We start from the raw sequence: 22187 nt of genomic DNA, 5'->3' as shown, positions 1-22187 counted from the left end.
CAATTCTCACTAGTTAGCAAAAAAAGGGATTTGTTGGCTCATATAACGTAACCCTAAATAGCATAGGGTGGGGCTGAACCCAGTGATGACTGGATTCAGGTATCTGAATGGCATCAGGCTCTTCTCTCTCTTTTCTTTGCCGCTCTTTTCTGTTGTTTCCTTTTTATTTTCATTAATTATTTTGTCTGCTGCTCTTGTCTTATTGGAACCATTCTTGCCTATCACAGATGGACTTTCTCCACAGGGCGGGGCATGTGGCCTCTGGCAACGCCAGAATCACAGCCTTCCAGCTTTAGCGACTCCTGGAGGATAGAGAACATCTCTCCCTTAGCTCTGGTGTAAACAATTTCAGAAGTCTCTAACTGGCCTGGCTTGAGTCACACGATCATGTCGGGGACCAACCACTATGATTCCATTTGCAGAATTAAGGTGGGGAGCACTGGTATGACCACTGAGGAAATCATTGGAAGCTATGAAATTAATTTACATGAAGTATAGTGCTTCTTATCAGAACCATGAAGTTGGTACCAAGCACTTACCCTAATCAATGCCTTAGGAGGCCCCATCTGTACAATGGTGGGGGTGGGGTGATCTAAAACACCTTCCTACATGGCTGTCCTGTGATCTTTCTATAACACAATATTCCAAGAGGCAACTTCTCACACTCTCTTTGGGGGCCCTCTGGATTTGGTACCGGTAGATCAGTGGATGGGTCAAGTTTAATGCTATGAGGGGAGCTAGCCTGGGATATGAAACTGGACAGCAGTTGCCCACCTCTTTGGGGCAGTGTTGCTGAGAAACAGGGTCACTCATTGTCCCTGAGTCCCTGGGTGGGTTGGTTACCAATGAACTTCACCATAGTTGTGCCTCTGTTTAAAGCTTGGGATGTTCTGACCTTGACATGAGGTTTGGGACTCAGCTGCGAGTTCTAGAGCTATGAGTAGTTCTGCCATGCCACTGATCAATTCCTTTCTGTCATAACCTTGCCTCTTCTTCAAGCTCTTCCCAAGCATATCTCCACTCACCCAGAAGCCTTAGTGAGCAATGTGGAATTTTCTGAAGATTAGCATCCTGTCAAAAGATTGGCCCTCTGTCAAAAGATTGGCACCTAACTGTACATTTTATTAACTAAGATGTTTAAGGTATGTATGCATCATATATTATGATTAATCCACATTTGACTAATCTTTTTGATGCACTAATCAACTATGTCTTGATAACATGAGGTAAAAGGGCTTTGTCCATATTTGTTTATTGTCTATCACCCCCCAATAGAATATATGATGGATATGACATTTAAAAAATATTATGTGTATGATGTCTTATGACTTGTCTCAGATGCAAACCTTGGGACCAGATGTTGAGATCAACTAGTTAACTTGGGGAATGATCCCAGGAAACACCATTAGTAGAGTGGGGTGTGAGGCAGGGAAGGAAAAGTTGTCAATAAATCATGTGTGATCACGTAACTTAACCACTGTGCGCAAATGGAATCTAATCTCAATGAGGAACTCTGAGAGGCAATTAAGAACACCCCTCAGAGTTATCACATGTGATGGGTGAGGACACTGTGGTCACCATCAGGTTCCCATCATTCATTGGTTGAAGGATATTTTCGTGGGCATTACATTGCCAGTGTTTCTGTCTTGTCTAGTGCATGAGCCAAGTGTGCTCCTGTGGCAAGGGCTTTTGGGTCATAGTTGCAGCAATTAATCTTGGAGCATGAGTTGAGTGCTGAAGAGTATTGACCTTAAACAGACAGCCAGATATGTCTTTAGCAAAATGGGTTTATTCTAGAACAACAAAGAATTGCAATTCAGGACATGTGGTTTAATGGTGAACTACAAGCAATTCCAGAGAAACAGAGGAGAAAAAAAACCCAGCTCTTTTATGGACTTGAGAGGGGCTGTTGTAAATGAAGAGTCCATTGGAGGAAACTCAAAGTTCGAAGTACAGTGACTTTTCATTAGCTGTTACGGCAGTCTCCCATTGGCTGGGCTGTTACTGGCCAGGTGGAATGTAAAGTAGTATCACTTCCCATCAGAGATGGTATGTCATTCCAGTTGGGGTCAGTAGTGTGTGCTGAGTGACACATGCAGAAGAATTCTCTCTTCTAGCTGCCCCCCATTCCATTTAAAATGAGATTTCGGTTCATTAATTTTCATGGGAGTTGAAATGGGTGGGGCTCTGGCAGTTGGCTACAGATGGGCTTTCCTTCTTCTAAATCATGATATCCTGGGGTGTCCCACCCTGACATTGGCTCGATGGGGAGGGGAGGGTGGTCACATACGGGTACACATGCTGTCCCCTGGCGTTGTAGATTAGTCACCGAGGACAGCAGAAGGATTCATGTGTGGACTGGCTCACACTCAGACACCATCTTGCATAGAGAAAGGGGTTGAGGTACAGAAATACGAAACTTTTATTTAAAAAATACTACAGGCATACTTCTGAGATACTGAGGATTTGGTTCCAGACCACTGCACTAAAGTGAATAGCACAATAAAATGAGCCACATGAATTTTTTGGTTTCCAGTGCATATAAAAGTTATGTTTACGTTATAATGTGGTCTATTAAGTGTGCAATAGCATTATGTCTAAAAAAAAGTACATACCTTAATTTAAAAATACTTTATTGCTAAAAAGGGCTAACCATCAACTAAGCCTTTAGCGAGCTGTAATCTTTTTTGCTGGTAGAGGATCTTGCCTCGATGTTGATGAAAACAGTATCTGCGAAGTACAATAAAGTGAAACTCAGTAAAATGAGGTATGCCTGTACTTACTTACGTGAGACTATTTTAAACTGGAAGAGACTTATGTTAATAATTAGATTTATAGTTTTCTTTCTCAATAACAGATAGGGGAAGCTCAAGAAAAAACCTGTCACATAGAAAATAAAGGACCTGGACTTATTTTTGCACCTGTGAGTTGTAGAGGGTAGAGTTCAATCCTATCACAAATATAATCTCCATGAGGACAGGGCCTTTACCTGCTTTGATCATTGCTATATTTGTAGCTCACAGCACTGTGCTGGGCCCAGAAAAGGATGCTAAATAAACATTTGTTGAATGAATATATGCTCTGTATTTTCCTGCCAGTGACCCTTTCCCTTTTGAGATCCAAACCATTTAATTTCAATTACTTTATTGCAGCTTCACCCAAAGCTGGGCAGAAGTGCTGTTTTCTCTTGGACAATTAAGTGCTTTAGTAGAGAGCCAGGGTGTGAGGGGCTGCTGTCTGTGCCCCATGCAAGCATGGGTGGACTCGTAGAGAATGTTGAGACTGTCAGAACACTGGCTGATAACTGAAGGGCTGTGTGGGTCCCTTCAATTTAATGTCCTCTTAATTAGTATAAATAATGGCTGAGTTGTCCTTCACTGCCACTTGACTCATTGCTGTCTCCAAGGCTCATTATGATCAGGGATGAACAGCACTCCTCCGACCTCTTCTGTCCTCAGTCATGAAGCAGAGCTGGATCCCAGGTCCAGCACTGCCCTTTGGTAGTTGGGCGACCTTGGGTGAGTTGCATTCCCTCTCTGAGCCTCAGATTCTTCATCTGAATGGTGCGACAGCCTTGAGGATGGCTCTAGGTTTTTCTCTGCATAGCCTCTCCTCATGGTACAAACATATGTGACTCTTCTACATTGCAGGCCAATACCGCTTCACCCACAGGGATTTCCTTAATGATATGGGTCGGGAGTCAGCCAGACCTGTGTCCAAATTCCTGGGTAAAATTCACCACCTTTTCCTGGCTGTGAGGCTTTAGACAAATCACTCAACAACAATGAGCTGTACTTTGTTTTCTAATTAAACAAACAAAAAAAGATACACTCTCTCCCCAGCCCCACTCCCCAACACATACCCCCAGATGTCAGGCACTATCCTAAGACTGCAGAGTTTGAATTCTGGATTTGTAGCTTGTTAGCTCTATGATCTTGGGCAAGTCACTTAACCTCTTTGACTTAGTTTCCTCATCTGTTAAATGGGAGCAATAATAGCATTTTCTTCCAGGATTGCTGTAAGGAGTAAGGGAATTAATATATGTGAAACACTTAGAACTATGTCAGGAACATAGCAAGCACCAATAAATGTTTGCTGTTATTATGGCTACCATCTCATTGAAAGCATACAACCTACTCTGGGAAGAAGTCTAACTTTCCCCACTTCTAAACTGAAAGTAATAATACCCACAGTGCAGGGTGATTATGATTATGACAAGTAACATAGGCAAAGTAACAATAGCTAATTATTTATTGAGTACTACCGTGAACCAGATATGCTGAGTCAGCAATGTGCGTGACAGCAAGAAGCAAAAATCAAACGTAACAGTGGCACAGATATATGGGGCTTTATTTACTCAAATAAGAAGTCTAGAGGAATCCTGGCTTTTTCTGTTTTTCCGTTCTTATCAAGTCAATCTTTGCTCTGAAGATTTCAAGATGGCTACTGTGCCTCTGTGCATCACATCTCTGTTCTAGGCAGAACACGGGTGTGTGTGTGTGTGTGTGTGTGTGTGTGTGCAAAAGGCCGAAGAATGCCAGTTGAGTCTATCTCTTAAAAAAAAACCTTTTCTGGTAACTAAAACAACTTCCATTTGCATAGCACTGGCCAGAACTCTGCCATCTAGGTTGTATGGGAACCGTAGGTGCTAGGGAGCCTAGGGAATCAAGCCCGCCTTCATAGCAAGGGAGGCGAGGTACACACTTTTGGGGTAGCCAAAACACATGTGACAGGCAAATAAATGACAAGACTAAGAAATACCACAAAGGAAATGAACAAGAGGCCAAACTAGACAACATCTTTAGGTGGAGTGTTCAGGGCAAGCCTCTTAGAGGAGGTGCTATTTACGCAGAGACCTGAGGCATAAGAACCAGAAGTTAAAAGAGGTGGGGGGAAGAACCTCCCTGGTTTTGGTCTCAGTGTCACCATCTCTCTAATTTGGTTTCTTTTCCTTTTGAAGCGAAACACAAAGGTCATTAAACAACAAAGTGGGGTCACAACTGCTGGTCTGGCAGAGCCGGGATTCAATTCAAACTCTGCCTCGCTCTCGGGAATTCTGCCTCTTAGGCCGGTTCTGGCAGAAGCGACGTGAAAACTACAATCAGGAAATCACACGTGGGACGACGCGTGGAGAATGTGGCCCGTTCGCAGCCTTCAAGGAAGTCTACAGCTGAGGACTGAAGGGCAATGGTCCTCGCGTGCTCCCGGAACACCCCGCCGGCTGGGCTGTGGAGGCTGGAACACTGACTTAGCTGACGCTTTCCGACAGAATATTCAGGAGAGAGGACCACCACCCAGCTCAAGTTACAAAACATTTTTCTGCACCCCAGAAGCGTAAAGGTACTTAAATTTAACCTATTTTTAGGTGGGAGTGGCACGTCCTCCACAGACTCACCCTCATGGCGGCCTGTCCGCCCAGTCCCCGCCTAGGTAGGGAGGAGCGAACCCTCGCCCAGACCACGCACTGGGTTCCTTGAAAGTGAAAACACCTCGGGCTCCTTCCTGCTGGGTCTCTTCCTCATCCCTCGGCACCGCCCCCCGCGGATTTGTCTGGGTCCCATCTCCTAGGTCCCTCCTATCTTCAGCACCACCCCCGCGATCTTCCTCTGGGTCACGCCTCCTTCCGGCTCCTCCCGAGGGGCCACCTTTGGGCCCCCTCCTCCTGGCTCGGCTTCCGGGCCCTCCTCCTCCAGTCCCGCTTCAATCTTTCCGTTCTGTTGGCCCCGCCTCCCCCAGCCTCCTTTCACCCTTGACTCCTCCTCTGGGCAAGGCCTCCCTTTGGCCCCTCCCACTCCCGCCCCCCGTCCCCGTCCCCGCCCCGCTTTCCAGCACTGATCTGGCTCCTGGCTCTGCGAGGCCTGCACTGTCTTTCACACCTGCCTTGCGCTCCTCTCTTCTCCGGCAACAACACCCTCAGTCCCCGCCCACCTTTCGCTCCAGACTGCTGTAAGCGAGTCTCTCTTCCCGCCCTCAGCCCCGCCTTCCCAGGTTTCCACCTCAGTCCCTTTCCTGTCAGACTCCGCCCCGGCCCCTCCTATCTCCTCTCCCCGCCGAAGCTCTGGACCTTTCCACAGCCATGTTGAAGGGGTGGATAGAGCCCATGTGCCTGGGAAGCTGGGCTGTGTCTGGGCGGGACTGGGGACTCAACGAGCTTGTGTTACCGTGTTCTGCCCTAGAGATAGAGGCGGGGTAGAGGGAGGGCCCGGGGCCAGGGCCGGAGCCCCGGGCGGGGCCGAGTTGAGGGAAAACCGCTCCGGGAGCCCTCACCCCCGCGCTCCTCAGTGGTAGCGGCCGAGGGAAGGACTCGCGGCTGCGGGGCTCGCGCCGCTGTCAGTGCGGCTGGGCGCGGAGCGGCGCGGGCGTAGGGCAGTTAGAGCTGAGAGAAGCTGAGGGGGCGGTAGTGGCGGCGGGGGCGACTCCCGCGCGGGTGTGCTCAGCTCCTCCCGCCGCGGCCGGGTCCGCTTTCTTCCTTCCTCCCTCCCTTCCGCCCCCGAGAGCGGTGGCACCGCCTTCTTCCGTGCCGCGCGGCTTCCTCCAGACCTCTCCGCGCGGGTGAGTGGTGGCCGCGGGCGTCTCCTTAGGGGTGTGGGGGGTGTTCCTTGTTCCTTTTCGGTCGCCCACTAATTCGCGCGAGCCTCTGCCTATTTTTAGAAACTCTTTTTTCGGCTATTCTTGGAGTCCCAGGAGCCCGAGTAACTCCCGGCCCCCTCCCCCCGAATCTACCCCCACCCGGGCCCGAGGCCCTGGGTCGCCTGCCCGGCCCATCCGCGCCCGCTCCCGGCCGCCCTGGCGTTTCCTGCCCGCTTCCTCCCCGCGGGCCGGGCCTAGACCCGGAGTTGGCGGGGTGGGCCTGCGCCCGCTAGGAAGTTGGAGTCTTTTGTGCTCGCGCCGCGCCCCGCCCCGCCCGGCGCGGGGAGGAAGGAGGGGAACGGAGGCCGCGCGGGGGAGGCCCTGGGCTGGCGGCGCCCCGGCTCCGGCCCCGTCCCCGGCTTTCTTCCGGCTTCTCCTCCCGGGCTGGGTCTGCGGGCTCCCGGGGCGCGCAGAAGTGGTCCTGCCTTGCTCTCCACGGGCCTGAGCGCCTCCTCGGCCCTCACTTTTGCGGGTCCCGGGCTCTTTGCACACCTTGGGCTTGGAGAGGATCCACAACAGGCCCTCGAGCTGGGGCCGTGTTCTGCACTTAACGCAGCCCTCTTCGCAGCCGAGCCTCAGTTTGTTCTTCTGTGAAATGGGGGAAAGAAAGTCACTCCGAAGGGTGTTTGTGGATTCAGGGAGGGAAACTAATATGTGAAAGAAGGTAATACCAACAGGTAACCTTTAATGAACTTGACTCGGGAACTTCATAAGTCTTAACTTCATTTAATGCCCACAGCGGCCTTCAGGGATTAGCCCCACTTACAAAAGCAGAAATCAAGGCTCAGAGAGGTTAAGTAATTTGCTTCAAATCACAGTTAGTAGCCAGAGAAGTGTAAAGCCGTGGTGCTGGTACGTGTTATTTATTTCTTAGTGTGAGCTTCTGTAACCTGTGCAGAGGGGATTTGACTTGGGTCACTCCGTTAAAGACGTCACTCCGTTCTTCCTGACTGTTGGGCCAGTGTCCACTATACTGTGGATGAAATCCATTTTGCGGCTACTGGAGGTCCAAGGGAAAGGATGTTACTATGAATTTCTTGCTCGTATTGCCCATTAGAAGTTGATGGATGCAGGAGACTCTAGATCTCAAGCACAACTCAAGTTCTCTGGGGTTTTGGCTCAGGGAAGGCTTAAGTCATTATAAACAGTGAGGGCCATCTTTATTTTGTTTATGGCATGTTCCTCCCCCCCCCCAAACCTTGCATGTTTTCTATGTTTAGATTTATAGCTCCTAGTTGAGGGCAGGGGAGCAGGAAGTGGCTCACGTCAACTGCTTCAGCTCCTTACCTTCAAATAGAGTTTTCTCCTATTTTCAGATAAGGCCCAGGGGGGTAAAAGTGAACTGAAATTAATTTTGGCAAGTGTTCTAATGTGTTTGATGTCCATTATGGGGAGTATCGGAAAAGCAGGTAGAGGATCTTGTTCCTAGGCCAGGTCTTGAGGAATCTCCTGATGTTTGCATTAGTTCTTTGGAGTCTGGAGGTGTGCTGTGTTCGCCTCTTTCCAAAATTCTGGATTTAGGAGTTGTGGTATGTAGGAGTCTTACAGACCATCTTCTTTATCTGCATTTCCCTCCCTCCCTTGTTAACTGAACCTTGGAAAGGGGAAGTTATCTGAATTCACAGACTACCTTAATGACAGAATCATACATAGTTAGAACTCCCAGTCTTTTGTCTCCTGCTCCAATATTTTTATTTCTACCATAGCTTGCTACCTTTTGAAAGGGCACTAAACTACTTTTGCAGCCCTTCAGACCGGGAATCTTGAGTAAATTGAAATCACAAGGAAGTTAAATAGCCACTCTCCATGCCTCAGGCTTAGCATTAAAAGGAGACCAGGCTTTGTGCATAGGTGTACTAGTACTCATAAGTCACCACTTTTAATGTATGGTACTTTATGGTTTATAGTACTCTTCTGTAACCATTATCTGAGTTCATTTCTAATCCAGTCTTGTGAAGGAGTTAGAGAGTTTGGTTTATATCTCCTTTTTGCAAGTATAATTGAGAATTGAGACACAGTAAGGTTAGGGTGCTTGCCTTGCTTAAATCACCGAATTAGTGATGAGCGCAGGACACCTCTCATGGGCATTTGATGTGACATCATGAACTAGCCCCTTATTGTGGCTCTCTGAACCTCAGTGTCCTTATTTGTAAATTCTCACAGGGTATGGGGACTATGAGAAATGGCTATTAAAATGCATTGTAGTAGTTGTGAGCAACAGGATTAGTAGCTAACATTTATTAAGCATTTACCATGTATCAGTCACTGGACTAAGGACTTCTGTGGAGCACCTCATTTAATCCTTAGAACAACTGTATGAATTAGGTACTGTTATTATTCCTGTTTTACAGAAGAACAAAACGGGTTAGAAAGCTTACATGACTTGCTCAGGGTCATGTAATTGCCAGCTGCAGACAATATAACTTTAAAGCTGGTGTGCTTTATTTTGTAAAAAGTATACATAAAAGTTACCATTTTAACCTTTTTTAAATGTACAATTCTGTGGCTTTAAGTAACTCACATTGTTATGCAACCATCACCACCATCCATGTCTAGAATTTTTTTGACTTCCCAGACTGAAACTCTGTACCCATTAAACACTAACTGGCTATTCCCCTCTCCCCGCAGCCCCTGGCAACCATCCTTCTATTTTCTGTGTTTATGACTGATTACTCTAGGTACCTCACGGAACTAGAATCGTACAGTATCTCTCCTTTTGTGATTGGCAAAGCTGGTGCTCTTAGTGCTTCCCTTAACCTCGGGGTGCTCTGTAAGTGCAGAAGGATTATTAGTCCATCTTGGCAGTAGGGTGTGGCATGCAGCCCTAGAGCCTGGTTGTACTTCGGGTTAAGCTTCCACCTCCTTTTTCCCCCACTCTGTGGATTGAAGTTCTTTATCACTGAATCTTTTCTGGAGATCTCTACTAGTCCCTTCTGTATCTTCCAAAGAGACCTCCTACCCTTGAAATCGATCCCAGAGGATTCTTCACCCTTGTCTTGTTTGTACCTGCCTTTCTGACTGTTCAGGGTTTGGGCACATAGGGCTGCAGTGATGGACAATAGCAGTGCTATGGCAGCAGCTCAAGTCAGAACTACTCAGAGAACGATTAAATGGATCACCTTTATGAAATGCTCCCTCTTAGCCTTCCTCTTTCCATAAAGGCACATGAGGGATTAGCTTTTGGGTTCCTAGAGGGTATTTATGGTTCCTCATTGCTTGCAGGTGGTTAAGATGGTGTTAAATGCTGTGTTTAGCCTCTCAAAATTCCCTTTGGTTTGACTGTTTCTGTGTATTTGGGGGTGTGTGGAGAGGAGGGATGTGTGGTGTTTATGTTTGTGAAGGGTAGTTGGAATTTTGTTTTAATACCAACAGGGGTGTGGGCTGGGAGGTGTTAAAGAGATGGGTAATAAGGCAACAAACTGATCTAAGGAGTTGCACTTTCTTTAAAAAATCTGATCCAACATTTCCTACATGTTCAAATCCAAAGCCCTGAGTGTGATAATGAGGTCAGAGTGTGTTGAATTGTTTATTGTCTAGAATCTTGTTAGTTGAGGGTCTTCAAAGTTATGTAGACTAGCCCGCCACCTGGCCAACATTTGAAATGGCTACCTATTTCATTGGGTACCTCATTATTGGAAAGTTTTCCATTCACTGAACAATTAAGCATGCCACGCATCGAACTAAGCTTGGGGATTTGGGTATGTACAGCCTGGTGGGGAAGATAGGCAAGGAAACAAGCGGTGTGAGAAGTATTGTGACAGGGACAAACACCGTGCGAGCACAGAGGAATAGTAACTAACCCAGCCTTGGAGCGTAAGGGACGACTTCCTCAGAGGAGTTGGCTAAGCCTAGACCTCAAGAAAGAAACAAACATGAGCCAGGAAAAGAGATATGGAGAGTCAACGAATCGACAGAGATAAGACTGTTCTAGACAGAATAGCAAGTCTAGAGATGGTAGGGATCGTAGGTAAGACTTTTGGCTCTTTTACTGTGTCTACCAGATACTATTCTGAGCATTTAACGTGTGTTAACTTATTTCTTCCCATAACCGCCTTGAGAGGTAACTGTTATTCCCATTGTGTAGGTGAGGAAACAGACCGGGGATAAGCGTTAAATAAGTTTCTCAAGATTCCTGAACGGAGCATAAAGTACGACATGGTGGATGTGGGAAGAGATGAGACTGGCAAGACAGGCATCGCAGAGGCCAAGTCATGAAAGGGCCTTGTTGCCCAGGTTGAGGAGTTTGGACTTCATTTCACCATGAGGAGGCCATGATCCTGTGTGCCTTTTAGAAAGATATCTCTGGCTACCTATTTTGGGAGTGGATTTGAGGGCTGGAACACCATAGGCAAAGAGACCACCAGTTAGGAGGCTGTTGGAGTAATGCTGGCAAGAGGTGATGGTGTTTCAAGTGAAGAGTGTGTGTGTGTGTGTGTGTGTATTATAGAAAGAAGATGGAATTGAATGATGAGACAATCAGATTGTTGGTGTGGAGGATAAGGAAGAAAGATGATTTCTAGGTTTCCACTTGGTACAGTCGTATAATAGATGCCATTAATTGAGGTGAAGACACAGGAGAAGGAGCATGTAAGAAACGGAGTATTTCTCATGTAGGGTCTTACATTTGCTTTCATTTACCTTCCAATTATTGATTCTAGTTCTTCGTGGGAAGGGCAGAGGGGAACGGGAGCAGAAGTGAGGGAGAGTATGGCACAGCAAATCTGGTAACTATACCTGGCTAAACTGCGTTACATAAGCACTGGTTTTGGAAAAGAGGAAATATTAGCTCCTAGACATCCAGGCCCTGCACAGCTCTGAAGACCGCGTATGGAAAGCCAAGGAAACCTTACTTTTTCTTCAGATAGTGTCCTTTGGCACTGCTCTGTCCATGTCCTAGTGTGTTCCTCTCTAAGTCACCTCTACTTACTCTTTGCTAGGCACTGGGAGAACAACGATGAGTAAAACAGCTTGAGGAGCTCATACCCAGAAAGGCAGCAGATCACAGGAGCTTAGATACAGTGGTAGAGGGAGAGCGTGGGGTGGGGCAGGTCAGGGTGGGCCAGGATGGGGAGGGAGGGCTGGAGGGATTTTCATTAGGGACAGGAGTCAGGAGATCCTGCTCTGTGCTTCAGTCTTTTTGTCAGGTGGCAAAGGTCCAGTCTTATTCATCTGAATCACGATGGAAAATAATGACTAGATGACCCCCAGAGTCCCTTCTAGCAATAACATTTTATGATCTAGATGATGATTTAGATAAAATATCTCTGGAGTGGTATTCTCTTTTTCTCCCTCCCTCTCTCCTTCCCTCCCTTCTCCTTTGTTTTCTTAGGCAGTGGTAGAGGGGTAGGGATGGAGATAGGAGGGTTTTCACAGGAGTATCTGTTAAAAAACTAGTTTGTTCAATTTTAGATCCTATAAAATGTACAACTGGAGGGGAGAGGATGACAGCTTTAATGTTAGCCTGCTGTCCTACAGCTGCCCCTTGGGTACTGCAACGAAGTTTCAGATCCGTGATGGGGAACAGACTCAGGACTAGAGAGAGGGGCAGTGGGATAAATTATGAGCCTACTCATGAACATGAGGATCATCTGGTTTGGTCCCTGTTACGAGCTCTCTGTGGGCCCCTTTTCTTCTCTGGCCTGTTTCCTCATAAAATAATCTGGGAGGTCCCTGAAATTCTGAAAAGGCCCAAAAGATGGGCGCTGGGGACAGAAAAGGATTGGAGATTCCTCTCTCGTCACCTTCCCTTCCCCCACTTAAGTGAATAACTAGAGTCAGGCATCTGCCAAATATCATTGCTAGTTATCTTTTTGACTTTATAGCCCTTTTTCCTCAGTTTTGGCGGCTTTCTGTCACTTCATAATGGCCTTCATGTGCTGTACCTCCTGGGAGGAGGGGACGAAGGATGGGATATTATTGTCCCTAGGTTCTAGTCTACATCCCCAGAGAGCCATTTAGGCTGTCCACTGCACACACACACACACCCCCCCCCCCCCCCCCCCGTTGTCTATGCTGAGGTGGGGTGGAGAGTTTGTAGCTGAATACTCAGGTTTTCTGTCGCTCAGACACGTATTGGGAGTGCTTCACTGACTAAAGTGCAAATCTGGCTGTCCTCCCAACATGCCCAGTGTAGTTTCACTGGGGGAAATAGCATTCAGTGGGATTTTGATGTTTGCCAAAATTACATTAATTATTACCTAATACTCTCGGGGATCTTAGTCTGCCTGTCTGTAAAACAAGGGGGTTGGACTAGATAATCTTGAATGGTATTTTTACCTCTTAACAGTCTGAATTTCTGGCTTAAGAATTCATCTCTGGAAGGAGAAAGGGCTTTGCTATAGCACTGTTTCTCAGAGGGTTAAATTCTGGGTTCACAGATACCTTTCAATGTATAAACAGATTGATACTGCTTTTTAGAGTGGACAGATTGCTGAAAAATTGCTTGTGAGATGAATTTATCAAATTGTCTGCTGAGTTCCATTACAAACTTGGAGCTGTTGTCCCACGGGACAAACTTGGAGTCCAGGACTGTAAAAAAAATTACACTTAGATATGTAGCAAACTGTTTAAAAATCACATAACAAAGGGAAAATTAAAAACACGACAAGATTCCCAAACAGTACTAGGACTGGAAAAACACTAGACCAGAAATTTGCATTTCCTTAGAGTTTTAGCTTTATGAAGTAGATATCTCTACTGAGGTTACCTGGCCCTTGAAATGCCATCTGCAGAGACTGAATACTAGTTGTTTGTCAAGGTAAGAATCATTGCTTTATTCCAAGTAAGTACTCTCTTTTAGAAGGCTAGGTTTAGAAGCTTGATGTTATTGGCCAGGTTTTCTTTATTCCAAAGACATTTATCTGGTATTAGCTGTCTCCTGTTTCTTTCTTTTATTAAGGATTTCACTAGTTAAAGGTACTGTTTGCATGTACTGTTGATCTGTTTGTCTAGTTTCCTTTGTAATTCTTTGTGCTGGTGAAAGCAAGCTCAGCAGTGGATTTAAAAGAATAATTTCCATAACTCATTATTTCTCTAGGTCTGGGTTTCTTTTCTGGAAGGTATGGTCATACTACCCGGAGAAGTCAAATGTTGTTCCCTGCTTACATAGACCATTTTAAAGCTTTGGGGCTTTGTTCCTGCAGGTAGCTGGCACTGAGAAACGGTGCTATCAACATAATGATAGCTGTGCCTGAATCAGTTGAATACAAGAAAAACTTGTCTTCAGCCCTTAAAAACTCACCTTAAATTGATTTTTCACATCAGTTAAAATCAGTTCTTACTAAAATTAGGGTTTTAGGTAGAGTTGCCATGCTAAGTAGTTTACCTAGCAGTTCTAACATGATTATGCTTTGAAGTCCAACTGCCTTCCCTTCATAAGCTCAATCATTCATTCCAGGAATTTGGAGTACCTACTATGTATTCTCCCTATGGAGAACCTAAAAACCAAGCAAAACATGACTCCTGCCCTCAACTTTTCAGTCCTGAGAGGGAGACAAAAGTATAACAAATCCTAGCTGCTTCTTAACCCTGCTGTCCTGGTCCAGATATTTGGGTTGAGGGTTCGGACTGAAAATAGCCGAATTGATGGATGTATCACTAGGCAAAGAGACCTTTTTGAATATCTGACTTCCAGTGTTTAGATGTAGTTTTTGCCTTCCCTCCCGTTCTCCCTTTCTTCGTCTGTTATCCAGCTATTTATCCTCTATTGTTGAGGCATCCAATACTTAGTGTGTAAAGTCAAGAATGTTAGGGGAGGAGCCACCATTGTCCTTCAGGTGGGATGTCCAGACATCTGTCTGGTGCTTTCACTGTTCTCACATCAGTTCTCTGGCTGGCTTCCAGAAAGATTTGGTATTGTCTAGCTTCTTATTTTGGAATGAAGAAAATTAAGGTTCCTATTGCATCATTTTAAGTTTTATTATACTCAGTTTTGAAATAAAGTAGCTCTCTGTTTTGCTTGCAAGTGGAATTATTTGAGGTGTAGTTTATGACCTTTGATCAATTGGTGACTTATTAATTGTGCTTAAATTGTGGTGCTTGAAGGCCATTGCCATTGTCTCTGCCAGCCTTTTTTGAACATGTTGCAGGATGGAGCCCTAGGAAATTGAGGGAACATTGAGCCTATCTTGATCTTGAAGTTCTCTTCCTCTTCCCTCAAAAAATAAATGTTACTTGGGATGCTGTGTTGTGTTCGTGATTTCTTCCAACAATATAGCATTGCCTCTGAGGCCTAGAAGAAGAGGAAATATGCCTGTGTTCATTCTTGAAGGTTGGGAACACTATTGAAATCAATTGGCCAAACGGTATGGAGCCCACTGAATGCTTTCCTTGGTGCTGTGAGGCATGTAAATGTCTATAAAGCATACTCTTGCCTTCAGGGCACCTGTGGACTTCTTTAGGGAGATGAGATAATCATGAAGATGTGGCTGATAATAAGGCAGTTTGAAGTAGAGAGCTTGGTTCAGAAGACTAAGGTCTACTCTTGTTCCCTGGCACCAATTTGGCCAAGTAAACTAGAATAAGTCATTTCCCCTCCCTGAATCTCCATTTTCTCATCTATAAGACGGGGTTAATACTCTAGGTCTTGCCTTCTTTAGAATGTTATCGTGAGGAGCAAGTTAAATAATGTTACTAAAAGTACATTATAAAACCAGATGATGTAATTTATGTGTAAAGAACAATGAGTTGTGAGAGGTAATAGGTAAATGGCAGAGTTTTCCATAGAAAGGGAGATCTCTTTGGGGCTGGAGTGATCCAGAAGAGTGATCTGAATCAGCCTGTAGAACTGGGAGTAAAAAGGATGGAAACATTTAGACAGGGCAATGATGGAACAAAAGACTGCAGGCAGAATTGTTTAGGGGAAACAGTAGGTGAGTGTTCTCTACCCTCCTTGCCAGGTAATAGGGTCGGCATATGTTCAGCTTTAGTAGTTACTGCTAAACTCTTTTCAAAGGCAGACAAGGTCACACTGTCATCAGTGGTGTCTACGAGAATTCCTGTTGGTCCACATCCTTGGCAACTCTTAGCATTGTCTATTTCTTTTTCATTTTAAGCCATTTTGGTTGGGGTGTAGTTAGACGTGATTTTAAGAACCGTAATATGAACTCTCAGGTAGCACAACCATAAAGGGGTAAAATGATTGGGAAGTTCAGAGGAGGGAGAGAGTGCTTCATTTGTGGGATTGTGGTGCTGGGGAACATTTATGGAGGAGTGAATATTTGAGCTGGGCCTTGTGAGATAAGGATAGTGACCATATAGGCGTATTATCCAGGACCATCCCAATTTCTAATATTCTACTTGGATTTGTGGTTATAAATTATGAAACACCAATATTTCTGTGTCTGGACTGTATCTTCTGGACTACCCAGAAGCAACACAGCCAGATACCTTTTCTCAGTTGCTGTGCTTCTCTCCCTTCCCCTCTCCTTTTTTTTTCCAGAAAGTATGTTCACAGGAGATTTAGACTGCAGAAGGGAGAGAGAGAGGACATTCTGTGCAATGGGAACAAGTTGAGCAGAAACACAGATGAGTGACTAGATGGAGTCATTCCATATTCCTGCTAATGAGCAGAGGGAGAGGACATGTCCCACACTTTGGGGGTGGGTGATAACTTCTAGCCTGGAGCAGCAGGAAAGGGTCATATCATTTCCAAGCTAATTTGTATTTAAACTGGGTAGAAGGATGAGAATGACTTTGCTTACAATTACATTATTTCAGGGAAGAAATTAATCCAGCAGTCATACTTGAAATATGTTGAAAGAGAGTTTGTCTTCTCTTAAAATGAAAGGGGAAAGAGGGGAATGCCGAAACCTAAAGAGCTTAGTCTCTCAGAGTTCATCTATTACTTGTATATTTGCTCAGGGAAAAAATGCCATTTCTTTGTCAGCTTTTAATCTGCCGGGTGAACCCTGGCGGGGTGTTTATTTTCTGTAGTTTTACCAAATCACTTTGAAGGCTGGCATGAACATTGATCATGTTGTAGAGCCTTGCTTCTTTGTTCTGTCAGCAAATATTAGAAAATGTACCTTAAATTACCTGGTTGGGGGAAAATAAGGTGGCCCTGCCTGCTCCCAGAGAGCAGCACTTTTCATGTTCAGCATTAGTCAGCTCCTGCTCCTGTGTCAGGTCTCAGGTATTTGTCAGGAGGCGGGTGTTACCTAGAGCTGCCACTGGGGACATTCACCAGACGGTATTCCAGGCCTTCTGTCGACGAGACTAGATGAGCACTTGATTCAAAATCTGGCCTGGGTTCTAGACCTAACTCTACCTTTCATATTAATGATAACTACCATGAATTGGGTGCCCACTGTGTCAAGATACCGTATTTGGTACCTTGTGTTCATACTAATAGAGCTGATATTTACTGAAAGTTACTATGTACTGCATAAGTAAGTCGTGTGTGTGTGTGTGTGTGTGTGTGTGTGTGTGTAGAAATCTTTTAATAAATTCACATATAAATCTTACAGATTTATACATAAAAATTTTATATAAATTTTATATAAATAATCATGTTTATTTTCACCTCAACCCTAAGAAGTAGGTTCTATTGATTCTTACCATATAGATAGGAAATTCAGACATAAGGAGGTTAAGAAATATGCCCACAATCACACTGTTAGTAAATGGAATTGCCAGGGTTTAAACCTAATTCTTCTTTAATAGGGAAAATTTCGAACATACACAAAGTGGCCAGAATAGGTTAATGAAGCATGATATGCTCTTCATTCAGCTTCAGTAGTTATCAATTCGTGGTCAGTTTTACTTCCTTTATACCCCTATTTACTTGTCACCCAGTGCTTTGAAGAAAAATCTCAGCTGTCGTATTTTGTCTTTAAATATTTCACAGTGTATTTCTAAAAGATGACTAAAAAACACAACCACAATGGTATGATCACACCTTATAAAATTTAACAATTCCTTAATACCATCAAAATCCAGATTGTGTTCAAATTTCTAATTGTCTTGTAAATGTCACAATTTTGTTTTTACAGTTTATGATTCATATAAGGTTCATATATTATTGGTTATGTCTTTTAAATCTCTTAATTTATAAGTTCATATATATATATATTTTAATTTATTGGGGTGACAATGGTTAGTAAAATTACATAGGTTTCAAGTGTACATTTCTATAATACATCATCTATATATCACATTGTGTGCTCACCATCCAGAGTCAGTTCTCTTTCCATCACCATATATTTGCATTTATGTGCTGTTTCCTTTATTTGTTGAAGAAACTGATTGTTTTTCCGTAGAGTTTTCCATGTTCTGAATTTTACTGGATCTCTGGTGTGTTTAATGTTTATCTTTTGCATTTCCTGTAAATTGGTGATTGTATTTAGAGGGTAATATCTCTTAATCCTCCTGGCAACTCTATAGAAATAGGTATTATTCTTATTTTGCAGATGAGAAACAGACTGAGAAGGGCTGGGTGACTTGTTCAAGGCCTCGCAGCAACCTTGGATTTCACATAAGGCCTTGCCTCCAAAGCCTTTTGTTCTTTCCTTTTCACCCCTTACCCATTCTGTGAGCTTGGGCAAGCCATTTTAAGTTTTCTGGGCCTTAGTGCCTTGATGTGTACTACACTGAGCTCTTAGAGGAGTTGTATTCTATGTGTCTAGGACCATTTGACTGCCTACCATGAGATGGGATAGTACTAACAGCTTGGGTGATACTCATACGAATTAGACTATCTTCAAGGAGTGTGTAATCAGCCAGGGTCATACCTTGTTTTAGACATGGAGTCTATTTTGGCCATCATGAAGCTATAGGATTATTAATCCCCCATAGGAGCTTCCTTCCTAGCCTCTTTGCATCCTTTCTTGCCTTCTTTCATGCCACTGTTGCCAGATGCCTTTTCCTAAAAAAGAAACATTTTTGTTGTGTTCTCCCTACTCATAAATCTAGCTTGAGGGACCTGCTAAATAAACAAAGTTTTTTCAGCAAGGAACCCTTTTTCCTTGGATTGAGTTACTATTTCAAGGGCAGCTAGTCTTTTCTATTTGGCAATGGTGTTACTGCTTTCATGGAAATAATGAGGGAATCTGGAGATGATAGAATAATGATGGCGTGAAGCAAGCATGGGGAACGCCATTTTGATTCAGGAGAGAGCATATGTTTAGCATTGTACTGTTCACTCCTAAGGACATCTGACTATAATGAGGGCAATTGTGCTCTTTCGTAAAGAAAAGGGACTTTTAGTTGTGGAGTCCAGGGAGAAGAGTTTTAAAGGTATCTCTTTGAGGGGAACCAAGCTGCTGACCCTTCATCTCACTGGCTGGCCAAGTCATTAAAATGAATGTCATATATAGGAGTGAAATCAAGCAGAGCAGTGTTCTGGCTTTATAGTAATTTGGGTGACAGACAGGTGGTACTGGGGTCTAGGCTGACATACAACTACTGTAGATAGTGAAGTCAAAAGTCAACAGAAGGTTCAGAGCATTTGTTTCTTTCCCTAGAGTGCTTTGCATATAATAGATACTGAATATCTTCTTTACACCTGTCTTTTAAAAAAATGTTTTGACAGTGGATCAAGCCAGGAGAAAAGGCTGTGGAATCATGGTTTCTAAAGCTCAGGGTCCAAGTGATACAGGACCCTGGATAGCTTCTTGGAAAAGCAGTTCCTCTGACAAAACTTACGAGGCCTTTGGGGACTCCTAAATCCTTCAGTTCCAGAGGTTGCAAACTGGCAGCCCTTTGGGTTGTGTCTGGCCTACATATATATTTCGTTTGACCTACAGTGTTTTTGTGTTGGACCTCAGTCTGGGGAGATCAGATTGGGGCTGCATTTCAGTGGAGATACTGCATAAGCGATCACAGGCCCTGCGTGTGGGCTGTGAGGTGACTGATTTCTCTTGAAATCAGTCTCCTGAAATCTCCTGGAGGATTTTTGAGAAAGCAGCAGAGGCTGGAGGCTGATGGTGACCATGAGCAATTTTCCTATACACTGGAGTGGGAATAGTCCCCACCTATTCTACAGAAGGCTTCACTCCCTCAGCCCTCTGCCCAGGGATTTCCTATATTATGACTCCTTGTCTGCCCTTGTTAAAGAAGCTTGTAGGTTGGCTTTTTGGGGGCTCTGAGGCACGTGGCTCTGATCTTGGGGAGGCCTTTGGAGCACCAGCCCAATTTGGCAAACTGCTTGAGTTTACAGCATCACGTTCTTCATTTCTCTCCTTTATCTCACATACTACTTCCTTATTGTCTGGCTCTTTCAGTCAGAGCGTATTTGTTCTCAAGTTTGCCAACGTCCACACCGTTTCCTGTTTCCTCTTTGATACCCAAGCCCAGTGCCAGTTGCCATTCATTTATCATCAGGCTAACACTTTTTCCTTTGAAACAGTCGACTGTACTCATTTTTGTTACCTGCTTGGTCCCTGGGGTGGAGGTGGGGTGGGGGGTGGGGGCTCTAGAGGGAACTCGAATATCGACAGGACTTTACCCAGTTACAGTGCTGTCAGTCCTCTGGAACTAGAGGAATTATCTTCATTTTACTAGGAAATTTTGGTGCCCCTGTTGGCTAGTAAGTCTGTTTCCTGGCTTGTTTTTTGACTTCACCAGGACAACAAACTAGTCAAGGCTTAGTGAACCTTGTCCTTGTAAAATTGGCATTTTTTTCTTCCAGCCTCTAACACTCATAAGCTGGGGGAATGTGCCTCATGAAAGAAACCATGATATCCAATACAAATGAAAACTGTTTTACTTATGAGTTAGTACCTGGTCTTTATTTTCATCCGCTAACTGCAATCAGCAGCCGCTCCTGTGTGTTGAACAAAAGTAGGTGACTTTCTGAGTGATTCTTCTTGCTGCCTGTTCCCTTTGGCTTCTTGTAATTACTGTAATCCTGTCATCCAGTATGTGGAGCACCACAATAATTTCCATGACAACTGATCATGATTTCCCAGATAAAGGGAGGAAGCTAGTAAGTGTTAGGAACTCAAGAACTGAATTGGGCTAAGTTATTGTGATGCTGGGAGAATTTTGAGCTGGAAAGAACTTCAGGAGCAACTATCTAATTGAATCACAAGGAAACGGGCGGCGGGGGGCAGAGAGGTTAAACAACTTGTCTAAGGGGTCACTAGGTTGTGGAATATACTAAAAATCCTCAACTTAGTGTTTCTTTGTGCCTCCTGTTCTATGTGGCTTCTTTCCATTCTATTGCACTGGACCATACGGTCTGTGAAGGCAGGAACCACGTTTGTCTTGTTAGGTTTTCCCAGTACCTACCATAGGACTTTATTTTTTGAGTGAATGAATAAACTATGTTGGAATTTCTAAAGCTGAGATACATGGCTGCATATCAGATGATACATGAAGTCACAGGTTAAAACATGTATCCTGAATTGTCAGTGTACTCAGATGGGAATTGGTTTAAATATTATAACTACGGTAGTAATTTAAGTTTACTCTTATGAAATAAATGATAAGTTAACATGATTTTTTTTAGGTAAAATGAGAAAACATCAAACTACAGGACTATAGAAGGCCCTTTGACCTTTACCCCAGGGGGTCTAGTGTCACCAGATCTCTGGTTTTTTTCAAGAGAAGTTAAAAATCTAACAAAAAAAAATGAGATCTGATTTTAAATGTTGGCAGTTAACTTAGCAGTTTTTAAATAAACTTGTGTGGGTCAGATAAGATACAACTTCGGGGCTGAGCATCTGTTTGTAATGTGTGAGGTAAACGTATGAGATCTGGGCAGGAGCTAGACTTTGGACAGGGCCAAATGCATGATGGTATCGGGAATGGCTGGCATTCTGGGTCTTGCTCTTGCTTGGCTTCAACCTGGTCACAGCTTGGAGTGAAAAGAATGAACTTAAGACTTGATAGGTTAGGAAAGTCCCCACATTAAATGTCACCCTCTGTAGGAAGCAGCTTCCGTAAACTCACAGGCTGTCTCAGCCCTTAAAGAGTGTCATGCTTCTGTCGTTTTTCAGATGAAACTAAGGTCCAAAGAAGCAGAGCTTTCCTTTGGGACCCTAAGCAGCAGCCACAGGTCCTGGTAGGCCCCACTTTCAACTCCAGAACTTTGTTCCGTACTCCTACCTCACACACTGTTTAGGGTATGGGGCAAGGGGCTTCTGTGGCCTACTGGGGGGTGGTTGTAGAGCTGGGAGAACGCCACCTCTTGGTACAGTCCTGTCAGCCGGAGCAAAGGGAGGGTTGAGGTGGCAGTTAATAATGTGCTCAGCCTCCTCTTGGCGCAAAGGGTATATTTCTGTCGCTAGCATCAGATTGACCTTGTTTTTTTCTACCTAGAAAGATGTAGAGGACAGCTCAGCAATAAGAGCTTCAGTGCCAAGCTCACTTCGTCCCTCCTTGTGCCTTCCTGGCCTCTCCCCTTCTGTTTCCTCCCCTCCGTTTCCTTCCTCGAGCCCTACTACCCTCCCTTCTGCATCACATCCCCCTCCCCCACCCTTTTATCCCTTGTTTTTCTCTCACTGTTTCCCTTCTCCGTGCAAAATTCTTGTAGTGCCACTGCAGTAGGCGCCGCCTGGGATTGGACCTGTTTTCCAGGGTTTTTGAGGGGACTTGCTTTAAAGTAGGGCAATTAA

The 22187-nt window shown here is 44.6% G+C and overlaps 1 protein-coding gene across 6 annotated transcripts in view; it reads left to right on the top strand.

Annotated features, from left to right (window-relative positions):
- Positions 1–6067: 6067 nt before the first annotated feature.
- Positions 6068–22187, top strand: part of RALY (RALY heterogeneous nuclear ribonucleoprotein) — a 72793-nt gene continuing 56673 nt past the window's right edge. For 2 of the 6 annotated variants that reach the window (XM_081033459.1, XM_081033455.1), the window contains exon 1: positions 6333–6552. The gene's annotated coding sequence lies outside the window, so the exon portion shown is untranslated. Of the gene's footprint in view, positions 6553–22187 lie in introns of all 6 variants that reach the window. The other 4 variants (XM_081033454.1, XM_081033457.1, XM_081033458.1 and 1 more) reach the window with 4 other exon arrangements.

The sequence above is a fragment of the Rhinolophus hipposideros genome, assembly GCF_964194185.1.
Source record: "Rhinolophus hipposideros genome assembly, chromosome: 22".
In the NCBI taxonomy this organism is placed as follows: Eukaryota; Metazoa; Chordata; class Mammalia; order Chiroptera; family Rhinolophidae; genus Rhinolophus; species Rhinolophus hipposideros.
Note: the sequence above shows the minus strand (reverse complement) of the source record. Positions and strands in the feature narration are given on the sequence as shown.